The sequence below is a fragment of the Chiloscyllium punctatum genome, chromosome 2 (assembly GCF_047496795.1).
Source record: "Chiloscyllium punctatum isolate Juve2018m chromosome 2, sChiPun1.3, whole genome shotgun sequence".
Classification (NCBI taxonomy): Eukaryota; Metazoa; Chordata; class Chondrichthyes; order Orectolobiformes; family Hemiscylliidae; genus Chiloscyllium; species Chiloscyllium punctatum.
Genome location: NC_092740.1, coordinates 68,696,577 through 68,711,864, shown reverse-complemented (window position 1 = coordinate 68,711,864; position 15,288 = coordinate 68,696,577). Strand labels below are relative to the sequence as shown.

General features: G+C 39.8%; 1 protein-coding gene across 5 annotated transcripts in view; it reads left to right on the top strand.

Annotated features, from left to right (window-relative positions):
* Nucleotides 1–15,288, top strand: part of fbxl17 (F-box and leucine-rich repeat protein 17) — a 782,194-nt gene that overhangs the window by 734,253 nt on the left and 32,653 nt on the right. The gene's annotated exons all lie outside the window — the stretch shown is intronic.

Below are 15,288 nucleotides of genomic sequence, written 5' to 3'. Positions count from 1 at the left end.
ACAAAACACAATGTCATTGAATCATAAAATTGCTACACTGCAGAAAGAGGCCATTCAGCCCATCAAATCTGCACCGATCCTCCAAAGAACATCCCACCCTAACACAGCCCATCATCCTATCCTCTTGACCCCACATTTACTATAGCTAATCCACCTAGCCTGCACGCTGCGGGGCAATTTAGCATGGCCATTTTACCTAACTTACACATCTTTGGGCTGGGGGAAGAAACTGGACAACCCAATGGAAACTAGCCCAGATATGGGGAGAATGAGCAAACTGAACCCAAGTCTGGAATTGAAACTGGGTCCCTGACGCTATGAGGCAACAGTGCTATCCACTGAGCCACCATGTTGTCCAAAAATAAAAAAAAATTAGGCAAGCAATTGGGACCCGCCTGGGATTTAAAACTGAGACTTCTCTCATGTCTGCATTACACGAGCCCCAAAACATGAATCATATCCCACAACCAATGACCTATTTCTTAAAGGTGATTGCCATTTCCTGTGATATGAAATTGGCCTTTTTTTTTGCATTATGTGAATGAGGCTAACATGCAACAGAACCACAATTTCCTCCTTTCACCACAATATTTTAATCAAGATTAAGTAGGCTGCTAAGAGAGTCCTGAATATTCAAAAAAGCTGGTAAGAATAAACATTGCACTAAGCAAAAAAGCAAATAATTAACAACATGGCATCATGTATTACACAATACTTGAAATTGCCTCCAACAATTACAGTTCAGTCCAATCTCCTAAGCATTAAATATGCATGAGACTCAGCGCACTATCAGCATAGAACTTCACTAGCTACTAGCAAAATATATAGGATTGAGGCAATGGTCTTGTAGCACAGTTTAAAACACAGTCTGGCCTCTGTACCCCAGGAAAAGTATACTTGCCTCAGGAGGAGTGTAATGAAGATTCACTGGTTTGATTTTTGGAATGAAGGGAATTACCCTTTGAGAAGAAGTCGAGTAGAATAGCTGTAAAATATTGAAGTTTAAGTTTCATCTCTTTGAAACATATAAAACTCTTGAGTACTTGAAAGGGTATATGCTAAACTATTGTTCTCCCTGGGTAGACAGTGTAGAATTAGGTAGCAGCACCTCAGGATAAGGAGTCAATTAGGACTGGGTTGACAAGTTTTTTAACTGATAAATAAGGTTGTGAATCCTTGGACTTTTCTGCTTCTGAGGCTATGGACGTTCAGTTGTTGAAGTTATTCTTGGCTGAAATTAATGGAATTTTGGATTCTAAGGAAATCAAAGATTTGAGGATTGGGCAGTAAAATAAGAGATGCCTTGAAGATCAATTGTGCTCTTACTGAATGGAACAAAAGGTTCAAGTGGTCATATGGCATACTTCTCTTATTTCTTATATTCTTGACTTTAGTAGCTAAGTCTTGTAATTTCTGCCCTTCAATGACCTTTTCCAGATTCTTTTAACTGAGTTTTTGACAAATGTAATGTGAGTGCTTCTGCACTACAAAGCTCCCTCACACTGCTTCAACATAGATAAAAACAGACAAACTGGGAACTGGTGAAAGGGGAAAATCAAAAGCATTTATTTCAAACAGACTGTGATATCTCACACGCAAGTATTGCTTTCCCACTAGACAGGCAGCCATGTTATTAATCAATTTTAGCATTCAGGTAAATCTCAGACTTCTGGTCCTCATATCAAGTTGATTGCTTTTGACACTTACCTTGCAGATCAAATGACTTATCTTCAGGAACAAGTTTTGCATAATTTTAGTATTTCAAAGATATGAGGGAACTTTTGATGCAATTAACTTGTGTTGACTTCATTGCAGGAAATTTGATGAACTAGACAACTTTAGTAGAGGTTTGCCATATAAAAACAAAGACAATTTTGTACTTAAATTACATTAGTTATTTAACTTTTTTCTGACACATAAGATAAATCTAATACACAGACTTTTTATGGCCAACCTTATAGAGGTTTAAATCATGAGGGGCATGGTTAGGGTAAGTAGGCAAGGTCTTTTCCCTGGGGTGGGGGACTCCAGAACTAGAGGGCATAGGTTGAGGCTGAGAAGGGAAAAACTTAAAAGGGACCTAAGGGGCAACATTTTCACACAGAAGGTGGTGCGTATTTGGAATGAGCTGCAAGAGGAAGTGGCAGAGGCTGGGACATTTTAAAGGCATCTGGATGGTTATATGAATAGGAAGGGTTTAGAGGGATATGGGCCAGTGCTGTAAAATGGGACTATATTAGGTTAGGATGTCTGGTCAGCATGGATGAGTTGGACCAAAGGGCCTGTTTCCGTGCTGTACAGCTCTATGACTCTGTGACTCTAAGCTATTTTCTATTTCATAAGTCATTCACAAAATACCATTCGTAGGAGGTTTTCTGTCTCTGAGCCAGATGCTCCAGGTTTAAATCTCTCCCCAGTGCCCCCCCCCACCTCCCCGCCAGGACTTCATAAAATATCAAATATTTCAAACGTACGTCATTAAGCACAGGAGAGATTCCTGATCAATAATGTGATGGAAATAAATTGAGCATTGATCTTTACTATTTTTAGATCCAGACTACAGCCTGCATGTCAAGGCAAAACAACCTGGACCTGTTGGGGCACTGATTGGTCAGACAGCCGTTGTGGGTCAGATTGGCGTCAATACTATGAAGTTTGATCCGTGTTCTGGCAACAATGGATCTTGCGCCTTGCCATACTCAGGGAGGAGATCAAGGATTGGACCTGCCTTGTGCAGAGACTGAAGAGGCAACACATTTCATAGAATCATAGAAGATAAGAGCAGAAGTAGGCCATGTGACCCCTTGAGCCTGCTCTGTCATTTAGTATGATCAAAGCTGATCATCAAGCTCAATACCTTAATCCTACCCTTTCCCTCTATCCTTTGATCCTTTTAGCCACAAGAGCTATATCTACCAGTTTCTTGAAAATACGTAATGATTTGGCCTCATTCATTTTCTGCAGTAATGAATTCTACTCACCATTCTCTGGGTGAAGAAATTTCTCCTCTTCGCAGTCCTAAATGGTTTATCCTTAAGCTATGACTAATGGTTCAGGATTCCCCCACCACTGGGAACATCCTTCTGCATCTAAACTGTAAGAATTTTGCATATTTCTGTGAGATCCTCCCTCCTTTTTCTGAAGTCCAGTGTATACAATCCTAATCAACTCGATGTCTCCTCATGGTTCAGTCCTGCTATCCCAGGAAACATGCACTGCATTCCCCCTATAGTAAGAACATCCTTCCTCAGATAAGATGTCCAAACCTACACACAATATTCCAGATGTGGCCTCACCAATGTCCTGTATAATTGCAACAAGACATCCTTGTTGCTTTACTCAAATTCTCTCAAAATGAAGGCTAACACACAGTTTACCTTTTTTACTGCTTGCTGCACCTGCACAGTGATTTGTCCATGTGGACATCCAGATTGTGTTGCACATTCCCCTCTGTCAATTTACAGCCATTCAGAGCCATTCAGATAATAATCTGGCTTCCTATTTTTGCTACCAAAGTGGACAACCTCACATCCCCATTAATCTGCATCTGCCATACATTTCCCCAATCAATCAGCCTGACCAAATCTCACAATATCTCTGCAATAGCTTACCCTTCCAAGTAGCTTTGGTTCTCCTGAAAATTTTGAGATATTACATTTAGTTCCATCATTTAAATTATTAACATATATTGTGCATAGCTAGAATTTACTGCCAGCTATTCAGAAAAATACCCATTTCTCTATTCTTTGTTTCCAACTGCTAATTTTCTATCCATCTCAGTACACTACTCCCAATCCCACCCGGTTTAATTTTACATAATAATCTCTTATGTGGGACTTTGTCAGAAGCATCCTGAAAGTCCAACTAAACTGCATCCACAGGTTCCTTTGATAAACTCTACTAAACACATTTTTGAAGAATTCTGGCAGATTTATCAAGCATGATTTCCCTTTTGTAAATCCATGCTGACTATGTCAGATTCTATGTATTCTGCTATTAAATCCTTGATGATGGATTCTAGCATCTTCCTCATGACCCACTACTGGTTTGTAATTTCCTGTTTTCTCTCTGCCTCCGTTTTTAAATAGTAGAGTTACATTAGTTAATCTGTAGGAATTATTCCGTAGTCTATAAAGACTCTTGTAAGATGACCACCACTATATCTATTACTTCTAGGGCCACTTTCTTTTAGATACTCTAGGATGTAGATTATCAGGCCCTGGGAATTTATAAGCTTCAATCCCATCAATTTCTCCAACACTATTTCTCTACTCATACAGATTTGCTTCGGTTCCTCCCTCTCATGAAACCCATGTCCCCCCCTCATTTCTGGGACATTATTAGTGTCTTTCATTGTGAGGACAAAAGCGAAGAATGGATTTGGTTCAAAAACTAAAAAACTACAGACGCTGAAAATCAGAAATGAAAACAGAAATTTCTGGAGAAACTCAGCAGGTCTGGCAGCATCTGTGGAGAGAAAGCAGAGTCAATGTTTTGGCTTCAATCACCTTTCTTCAGAATGGTTAGTTCATTAGCCAATTCTTTGTTACCCATTATAAATTCCCTCATTTTGACTGTAAGGGACCTACATTAATTTTCACCAATTTACTTATCTTTGTATACCTATAGAAACATTGACAGTCAATTCTTACGTTTCCTGCAAGATTACTCTCATACTCTATTTTCCTCTTCTTAATAAATCTTTTGCTGATTTCTAAAGTTTTCCCAGTCCTCAGGTCTATTATTATTTTCTGCCAATTTGTATGCCTCTTATTTTGCATGTACGATTATCTCTAACTTGCTTCGTAAGCCATGGTTTAGCCACAGTTATCTTTGCGTTTTTGTACCAGATAGGAATAAACATTTTTTACAGTTCACCTATTTGTTCTTTGATGTTTGCCATTCCCTATCCCTCTCATTCCTTTCAGTAACATTTCCTAATCCATCATAGCCAACTCATGCCTCATACTATTGTAGTTTTCCTTCTTAAGATTCAGGACTCTGGTCTCAGAATCAACTACTTCACTTTCCATCTTGATAAAGAATTCTATAAGTTTATGAACACTCATCCCTAAGGATCTCTGATAACTACATTACCAATTATTCCATTCTCATTGTGTAATACCTAACGTGGCCTGTTATCCAATTGGTTCCTCAACTTAGTGAACCATCCCATATTCTAGGAAATCCTCCTCTATGTTTTGTAACTAATTTGATTCGCCCAGTCTATATACAGATTAAAGTAAACCATAATTACAGATGTTCCTTTATCATGTGCATCTCTGATTTCTGATTTAATGCCATTCCCAACACCACCCCAACAGTGTTGTAGATTATGTACCATTCCACTAATGATTTTGCCCCTTGGAATTTCTCAATTCTACCCATATAGATTCTACATTGTCTGAGCCAAAAATCTTTCTTCACCATTGTATTTATACCCTCTTTAACCAATAATGAAACTCGACTGCCTTTACCTTTTTGTCTGTCCTTCCTAAACATTGAATACCTGGTCACCCTACAGCCATGTCTCTAATCCCAACTATATCACACCTGTTCATATCTATTTGCATGATTAATTCATCCACTTTATTTCTAGTGCTCCATGTATTTAGGCACAAAGCCTTAAGGCTTGTCTTTTGGGTGGCACGGTGGCTTAGTGGTTGGCACTGCTGCCTCACAGTGCTGGGGACCTCAGTTCAATTCCACCCTCGGGCGACTGTCTGTGTGGAGTTTATACATTCTTCCTTTGTCTGCATGGGGTTTCTCCGGGTTCCCTGATTTCCTCCCACAATCCAAAGGTTAGGTGGATTGGCCATGCTAAATTTTCTATAGTGTCCAGGAATGTGCAGGCTAGTTGGATTAGCTATGGAAAATGCAGGGTTACAGGGATAGGGTAGTGGGGTGGGTCTGGGTGGGATAGTTTTCAGAGAGTCAGTACGAACGCAATGGGCCAAATGGCCTGGTTCCACACTGTAGGAATTCTATAAATAAGTTGCTTAATGTTACTTGTTTGATTCTTGCTATATTGTCCCATGGCTTTTAATTCTTTTGCTCATCACCTCTGTTATTCTTGTCTTTGAATCCCCTTCCTCTGACTTCTTGCATAGATTCCCACCCTTCTGCCAATTTAATATAAACCATCCTCAATTCCAAAAGAAAATGCAGGGTTACAGGGATAGGGTAGTGAGGTGGGTCTGGGTGGGATAGTTTTCGGAGAGTCAGTATGAATGCGATGGGCCAAATGCCTTGGTTCCACACTGTAGGAATTCTATAAATAAGTTGCTTAATGTTACTTCTTTGATTCTCACTATATTGTCCCATGGCTTTTAATTCTTTTGCTCATCACCTCTTGTTATTCCCTTTGCCATCTTTTGTTCTTGTCTTTGAATCTCCTTCCTCTGACTTCTTGCATAGATTCCCACCCTTCTGCCAATTTAATATAAACCATCCTCAATTCCAAAAGAAAAACTCTCCAGTAAGAATTCTCTCCAGGACATCAGTCCTGGTCCACCTCAGGTGTAACCCATCCAATTTGTAATGGGCCCACCTCCCCTGGAACCAATCCTAATGCCCAGGAGTGTAAAAGCCTCTCCATCACACCATGTCTTTCGCCACTTCTTCAACCAATATGTCCTGCTATTTCTATTCTGAACAACATGGGGCACTGGTAGTAATGCTGAGATCATTACCTTTGAGATTCTGCTTTTCAGCTTACTTCCTAATTCCCTATATTTTGCTTTTAGGACCTCATCCATATTGTTGGTACCAGTGTGTACTCCAACCACTGGCTGTTCACCCTCCTCTTTCATGATGTCCTGTAGTCAACCAAAAACCACCTTGAGGCATCAGGAAGGCAACAGTCCATATTGCAGTCTCAAAAATTCATATCAGTTCTCCTTACAATTGAATCACTTATGATTATTACATTTTCACACTTGGGGCTCCTCCACTCTGCAGAAGAACCATTCGTTTGGCTGTTATTGTTTTCCCCTGGTCATTCTTCTCAACAGCTTCCGAAGTAGTATATCTGCTTTTCAGAGGAATGTACACAGGGGATTCCTGCATTGCCTGCCTCATCGTCCTACTCTGGCTGGTGGTCACCCATTCTCTTCCAGCCTGTGGAGTCTTAGTCAGCAGCATGACCAGCTCTCTGTACATGCCATCTATGATTCTCTCAGCTTTGATATTCCATGGTGTCGCCAGCCACAACTGTTCCTCTGAGACCCAGGTTTCCATGTGCTGCAGCGGGAGATATTTCCTGCATGTATGCTGATCTCGGGCACTGTAAAATGTGTTTGGCTTCCCACGTAGGGCAGCTGTGAGCTCTCCTGCCATGATGTACCCTTCTAAATTGAATCTATGCTCAATATCAAATAATATCAATTTCTCCAGGACCCTTTTTTCCTGTTCTTTGTTACTACAGAATACAGTCCTTAGAAGCTATAAACCACAAGAAGACCTTACAAGCTGTAAGTGATAAAAATTAAAATATTTGTCTGAACCATACCTAATTCTTACTAATCAGCTTCTCGATCCTCTACTCCTGTAGTCACGTAAGACCACCCCATAAAACCATAAGATCAGAATTAGGCCATTTTGTCCATTGAGTTTGGTCTGCATTCGATCATAGCTGGTATGTTTCTCAATCCCATTCTCTTGCCTTCTTTCCATCACCTTTAATCACTTTACCAACCAAGAACCTATCTATCTCTGTCTCAAATACACTCAATGACTTGGACTCTGCAGCAATGAGTTTCACAGATTAACCACCTTTTTGCTGAAGATATTTCCCCTTATTTCAGTTCTAAACGGTTATCATTTCACTCTGAAACTGTGTCCTTGGGACATATTCTCTCCCATTAGTGGAAGTATCTTCTTCATGTCCATTCCTATTCAGGCGTCTCAATATTCAAGTTTCAGTCAGAATCCCCCGTCATCCTTCTCAACTCCATCGCGTACAGATCCAGAGTCCTCAACAGCTCCTCATATGATGTGTCCTTCATCCATGCGATCATACTTATAAACCTTCTTTAGACCCTGTCCAATGCCAGCACATTCTTCATTGGATAAAAGGCCAAAAACCACTTTCAATAATCCAAATGTGGTCTGACCAGAGCCTTATACAACTTTAACAGTACATCTCTGCTCTTGTGTTCTAGCTGTCTTGAAATGGATGCTGATATTACATTTTCCTTCATAACTGCCAACTGAACCTGCATGATAACTGTAAGAGAATTCTGAACTAAGACTCCTAAGTCCATTTGCACGCCAGATTTATGAAGCCTTTCCCCATTTAGAAAATAGACTATTCTACTCTTCCTACTCAAGTGCATAATCTCTCACTTTCCCATATTGTATTCCATCTGACACTTCTTTGCCGTTTCTCGTCTGTCCAAGACATTCTGTATACTGGATTAGTGGTGCTGGAAGAGCACAGCAGTTCAGACAGCATCCAACAAGCAGCGAAATCGACGTTTCGGGCAAAAGCCCTTCATCAGCCCTTCATTTCGCTGCTCGTTGGATGCTGCCTGAACTGCTGTGCTCTTCCAGCACCACTAATCCAGTATTTGGTTTTCAGCATCTGCAGTCATTGTTTTTACCAAGACATTCTGTAGCCTTCCCGCTTCCTCAACACTACCTATCCCTCCACCTGTCTTTGTGTCATCTAGGGGGAGGCAATGGCCTCGTAGTGTTATCGCTAGACTGTTAATCCAGAGATCCAGATAATGTTCGGGGGGTCTGGGTTTAAATCCCATCACAGCAGATGGTGAAATTTGAATTCCATAAAAATCTGTAATTAAGAATCCTAATGACTATGAGAGCATTGCCAATTGTCAGGAGAAACCCATCTGGCTCACTAATATCCTTTAGGGAATGAAACTGCCATCCTTATTTGGTCTGGCTTGAATGTGACTCCAGACCAACAGCAATGTAGTTGACTCATAACTGCCCTTTGAGAAATTAAGGGCAGGCAATAAATTCCAGAAATGAATTTTTAAAAATTAGCAAAGATGTCCTCATTTACCTCATCCAAATCATTAATGTATAATGTGAATAGTAGTGGTCCTAACACTGCCCTCAGCTGCCTAATGCTAAAGACTCTTATCCCTATACCCTGTCTTCTGCCAGTCAGCCAGACCAGTATCTTGCCCCAACACCATGGACTCTTATTTTGTTCAGTTTTCCTGTCAGTCTTTGCTTCTTCCCAACAAGCAAGACACCCTTCCCAGACTGCTTTACTATGACATTGACTGCATAGATACTCTTCCCAGACTCATGACCTTTGGCCATTTGAAAGAGTTTTGTAGCTAATGAAATGCTTTTAAAATACAACCATCATTTTCATGTGAGCCTGTAAGCTGATTTACGCAGAGCAAGGTCCCATTAATACAAGGTTTTGGACTTCTAGGAGCAGGAGTAACCCACTCAGCCCTTCAGGTTTGCTCTACCATTCATGGAGAATACGTTCATTATTATGATTGACTGATTGCTGATGAGCGGAGTTTACATTTTAAAGCAGGCAGGTTTACTCTGACTGATCAGGACTTTGCACTGAGAAGTGTATCAACCAATGACTGCCATCTATTTAGTTGAGTTGAAAGAGGAGCAGTGTGTGTACATGGTCTTTCTGTCTGCAGTGTGGGTATCTGATCCTAAACTGGAAGAGCATGTCAGGTCCTGGGAATATCAAGTCAGGGTCTGGAATGTCTAATGGTCTGGAATAGGTGCAGTAGGGAATTTGGGAGGAAGAAGGAAGTCTGTTTCATAGTTAATTGAACTATGCTTTTTAATTGCCCAATGTTTCCTAAGTAACTATTTACTTAATTACATTGGAACCCTCCAATTTAATTGGACACTCTTGGAGGGTTTCAAATGCAAAAGAGTCTTAAATTCCCAGGCGCAACCTTTATAGTGGGAGTCCATTATACTGGGAGATCAACAAGGTCCCCACTCACTTTCTAAAATAGCAACCATCTGGCCATTGGAAAATCCAGGACAATGTGGAGAATCATTTCAATCCAAAGAAGCTGATGCAGCCACTCAGAATGTAACCATCTCACTGACTAATTACCAAGGGAACACATTGGTGCAGATTAAGTTGCATGCAAATCACACAGATTCAAGGAAAGGAAACTGTAAAAGGGGGAACACTTGAAAGGAAAAATTATTTTGTAGCACTTTTGCAACTTCGTATTCAGATGTCTATACCCTTAGATATTGGTCCATCGGAGGAAAGGAAGTTGGAAGCTAGGACATTATGCAACAATGGATTCTGAACAGTATGGATTGCATTGGGCAGATGACAAGGTATTGAGAGCCATTGAATATTTAGTTGAAGTTGAGATAGCGGAGCCTCCTCAAAGACTGGTGAAAGTTGTGGAATTTCTTCCATACCAGTCTTTCTGAGCTTTAGTGGGGTTTTTTTCTGTTTGTTGCAGACTCTTTCTGCTGCCAATCACTTTCCCCAATTCTTCCCAAACCACCCCACACACTTATCTCCACCACCCCACAACCACAAACTGTGTAGGTGCTGCTGTTAGTTGATCCCTGTGCTGTTTGTCTTAACTAAGCATCTTACCAATTCTAACCATAACCACTGCGAAATTGCTGATCTCCTCTCACACATCTGTATACAGTGTAGACATTATAACCCAACTACTGGTATACAGCAATGGAAGATTTTCCTCACTATCTTTAAATAGGTCTTTATGCCACAGGATCTTTTGCAATCAAATATCTTTAAAAATAAGAATGTAATGAGGTTAAATATTAATTAGCAACAAGAAGCAATGATAGGCTATTGTCACACCATATAAAATAAACTGTAAACATTTTGCAACATTGTGGTACAACAGATTTAGATGAGGGAAGGAAGAACAATGTTCAGCTTAGCAAGGTTTACCTTTCTCCAGTGAAAAGTGCAAATTTGTATTATTTAAATTACTAAGCATAATGTAAGATAAAACAGTGAATGTGCCAAAGAATTGTCTTTGACTCTCTGTATTTGTGCTGTCTACACTGCATTTAAGAAGGATTCAGTAAGGCTCATTATATTCTTCATCATGACACATTATTTGGCTGACTCCCAATTAGTGTATTACAGCAATGTTTATGTAGGAAGTAAAGAAAAGTTAATTATTTCATTGTATCCCTTTATATAGTGGTAAGGAACTGGTAAATGCAAACTAATAGGTAGGGAGGTAAAAAGCGAATAAAGCTTATCAACTTTCCCTTTTTTAAGTATAGTAGTGTTTACGCTCAGGCATAAGATGGATTAAAATTAAAGCAACTTAAATATGGGATATTAAATTATTTCAATGAAATGAATAAATTGGGAAAAAAGTCTCATGTTAAGCAGGATTGCTTTATTTTAGGATTAGATTACTTACAGTGTGGAAACAGGCCCTTCAGCCCAACAAGTCCACACTGACCCTCTGAAGAGCAACACGCCCAGACCCATTCCCCTACATTTACCTCTTCACCTAACACTACAGGCAAGTTAGCATGGCCAATTCACCTAACCTGCACATTTTTTTTGGACTGTGGGAGGAAACCGGAGTACCCGGAGGAAACCCACACAGGCACGGGGAAAATTCCATTTTATAATGGAATTTAATGGAACACAAATGTTTAAATTACATCCTTTTACTGTCATTTCCCAGCCTTATATACTGTAGTTCAGGCTTCCAAGACATGACACTGTGAATTTAGTTGCATGTAAGTGATCTGTTTGAACTCTCCAATAACATTTTCGTAATAATAATTCCTCAACATCACCTTGTAATAACACCACCTGTTGTACATATTCCCTGCATCTTTTAACTATTGATTGCATAGAGAGAAAACTGTCAAATTAGTGTCAGTTTATGTCGGATTACAGGCAATATTATACTGTGCACTTGTGTTCACTGACAATTTCAACGTGTCTGCAGAACCTATTCCTCTTGTTACTCTTCTAAGGAGCCCATCATCTGGGCTGAATTTAACTTTGTTGAGAAGTGAAAGACTTGGGAACAATCTATTCATGCACTACAAAAAAACAGAAGTTGCTGGAAAAGCTCAAAAGTCTGGCAGCATCAGTGAAGAGAAATCAAAGTTCATGTTTCAGGTCCAGTGACCCTTCCTCAGAACAGTTCAAAGAAAGAGTCACTGGACTCGAAACGTTAACTCTGAATTCACTTCACAGATGCTGCCAGACCTGCTGAGCTTTTCCAGCAACTTCTGTTTTTGTTTCTGATTTACAGCATCCGCAGTTCTTTCTGTTTTCATGCACGACATCATCCTGACATCGTCCCTTAAATATTAACGTACTTACATTATGGATATATGCCATAGCTACTACAGTTATCATCCAATTTTTTTGTAACTTGTTTCCATTGCATTGCAAATTTGTTTTTAACAATTGCTTCTAAATTAGATTTGTTTTTTTAAGAAGTAAATGACATGGTGCTAATTTTGCTTTGTTTTTCTACCCCCCCCCCCCCCCCCCACTCACTCTACATTGGTGATTGTTTTAAAGTTTAAAACCCAACAGTTCACTGGTCTGTTTGGAAACTGAAACATGAACAGAATGTTATTCATATTTAGCCAAATCCATGTGTGAAATCTGCTTATGAATAGAGAATTACTTTGTTCATTCACATCCTTGATAATCCCCCATCTTTGGAACTGGCAGAATATTTTCCATTATGCAGCAATAAACACTCGGAGCAGAAAAATAAATGTTCTCCTGAATGAGCTACATTTGAGCCTGAAATATCCTTCAGTATTGTTTCTGTTTGACATAGTTGTGTGTGTGTAGGAGGCTGAAGATTTCCTAATTCAACATGCAGAAATAGCCCCAGAGAGTGTTCTGTCTCTTATACACCAGTAGATATTTGACATCTGATCTATTACCCTCTGGGTGCAATGTCCAGTGTGGTGTGTGCAGCAAGTGAAAGAAGTGAAGCTTTACTGATTACTCAACGTTATCATGTCTCACCATCTCAATCACTACTGATGTTTCAACATGGCAAGAGATTTCTCTTTTTAAGGATTTACATAGTTGACCTTCATGTCATTCTTTAAGACCATTGTTATATTTAGAATGCTCATATCACATCAGCTGCAGGTCAGTCTATAGGATTGCTCCTCACATGTTCTCCTAATGGCTCTACATTTTGAAAGAAAACCTGTATTTATGTTGTTCTTTACACATAGGTGCTTCACAGCTAATGACATACTCTTGAAATGTCACCGTAGTTGTAATGTGGGAAACACAAGCATCAAGATGTGGACAGCAAGCTCCCATAAGCAGCAATGATTTAACAGACATCTATTTTTATGTTACTTGAAAAAATGAGCCAGACTGTCAACAAGGTACACAGAGCCTTTGTTTAACATCTTACTAGAATCTTACCTCAATATGCAGCTGTACAGGAGGAGCAACATAGATTTTGAGCTCAATCTCTGAGATTGAAATTCATATCACCAAACCCTACTTTGATAAAAGCAAGCGATTGAATCCATTTTGAATGTACAAGCTCTCTAAAGCATCTATGCAATTGCCTGTCCGGCAATCTAGCTTTCTTCCTCTAACTTTACAAATGATTAGTTAAATTAACATATGTATCTAATTGCCTTCTGAAAGTTTCAATGGAAACTGATTCCATTATCCTTATGAGGAGTATGTTCCGGATCTGATGAACTCTTGTTTGAAATAAATTATCTTCATTTTCTCTCAATTTTTTTCCCACTTTAAACTTCCTGAGGTTTGGTTAGTGACTGGCCAAAAGAAAGTTTCTCCCTTTTGGCTGACACGAAATTCCTCAAAATTTCGGACATCTCAATTATGTCTTCCCTTAAATGTCTGTGCTCTGAAGGAAAGAATCTTGGCCACTCTAATCTCTCTGCATCACTAAGAATTTCATCATCTTGGTATCATACTTATAAACCTCCTTGGTACCCTCCCCAAAGCTTTGACACCATCCTTCCTAAACTGTGCTGCCTGAAAATGTGCACAGTACTCAAGCAAAAGCATTGTAAAGATTTAACATGACTTGTTTTTGCTTTCAGTGCTGTTATTTATAAAGCCAAGTATCCTGCTGCCCTCAGCTACCTTATAGACTATCCCTGCTTTTGTTTCTTCCAAAGTGCATCCCGTCACACAAATTTGTATTAAATTGCATCTGGCATCGGTCTGCCTGTTTCACCAATCTATTTTCTTCATGATGTAGAGGTGCCCATGTTGAACTGGGGAGGACAAAGTCAGAAGTCACATGACACCAGATTATAGTCCAACAGATTATTTGAAATGACAAGCTTTCAGAGAGTAGCCCTTTCGTCAGGTGAAGTGCCTGAAGGAGGAGCTATGCTCCAAACGTTTATGATTTCAATAAACCTGTTGGACTATAACCTAGTGTCGTGTGACTTCTGACTATTTTCTTCTTGTTTACTACTTAAGTCACTGTGTCATCCACAAATTTAAAAATTGTGACTTCTGTATCCAAGAACATATCAATTCTTAGTACTGCTATCCAGTCATACAGTCATAGATATGTACAGCACGGAAACAGACCCTTGGTCCAACTCGTCCATGCCGATCAGATATCCTAACCCAATCTAGTCCCACCTGCCAACACCCGGCCCATATTCCTCCAAATCCTTCCTATTCATATACTCATCCAGATGCCTTTTAAATGTTGCAATTGTACCAGCCATCACCACTTCCTCTGGCAGCTCATTCCATACACATACCACCCTCTGAGTGAAAAACTTGCCCCTTAGGTCTCTTTTATATCTTTCCCCTCTCACCCTAAACCTATGCCCTGTAGTTCTGAATACTCCTACTCCAGGGAAAAGATCATGTCTATTTATTCTACCTCTGTCTCTCATAATTTTATAAACCTCTATAATATCACCCCTCAGCCTCCAATGCTCCAGGGAAAACAGCCCTAGCCTATTCAACCCTGGCATCATCCTTGTAAATCTTTTCTGATCCCTTTCAAGTTTCACAACATCCTTCCCAGAGGAAGGAGACCAGAATTCGATTAAACATCTGATCACCATGAGAAATGGATATCAAAACAAATGAATGTTATTTAAATCTCAAGGGAGAACATGAACTTTTAGAAAAAAAAATTCAAACTACAGTTATTAGATGAAAGGATTAGGCCTCATTGTTTCGCATTTTAAACCAAAGAGTGGCTTAGTGGTTAGCACTGCTGCCTCACAGTGTTGGGGACCCAGGTTCGATTCCCGCCTCGGGTGACTGGCTGTGTGGAGTTTGCACATTCTACCCATGTC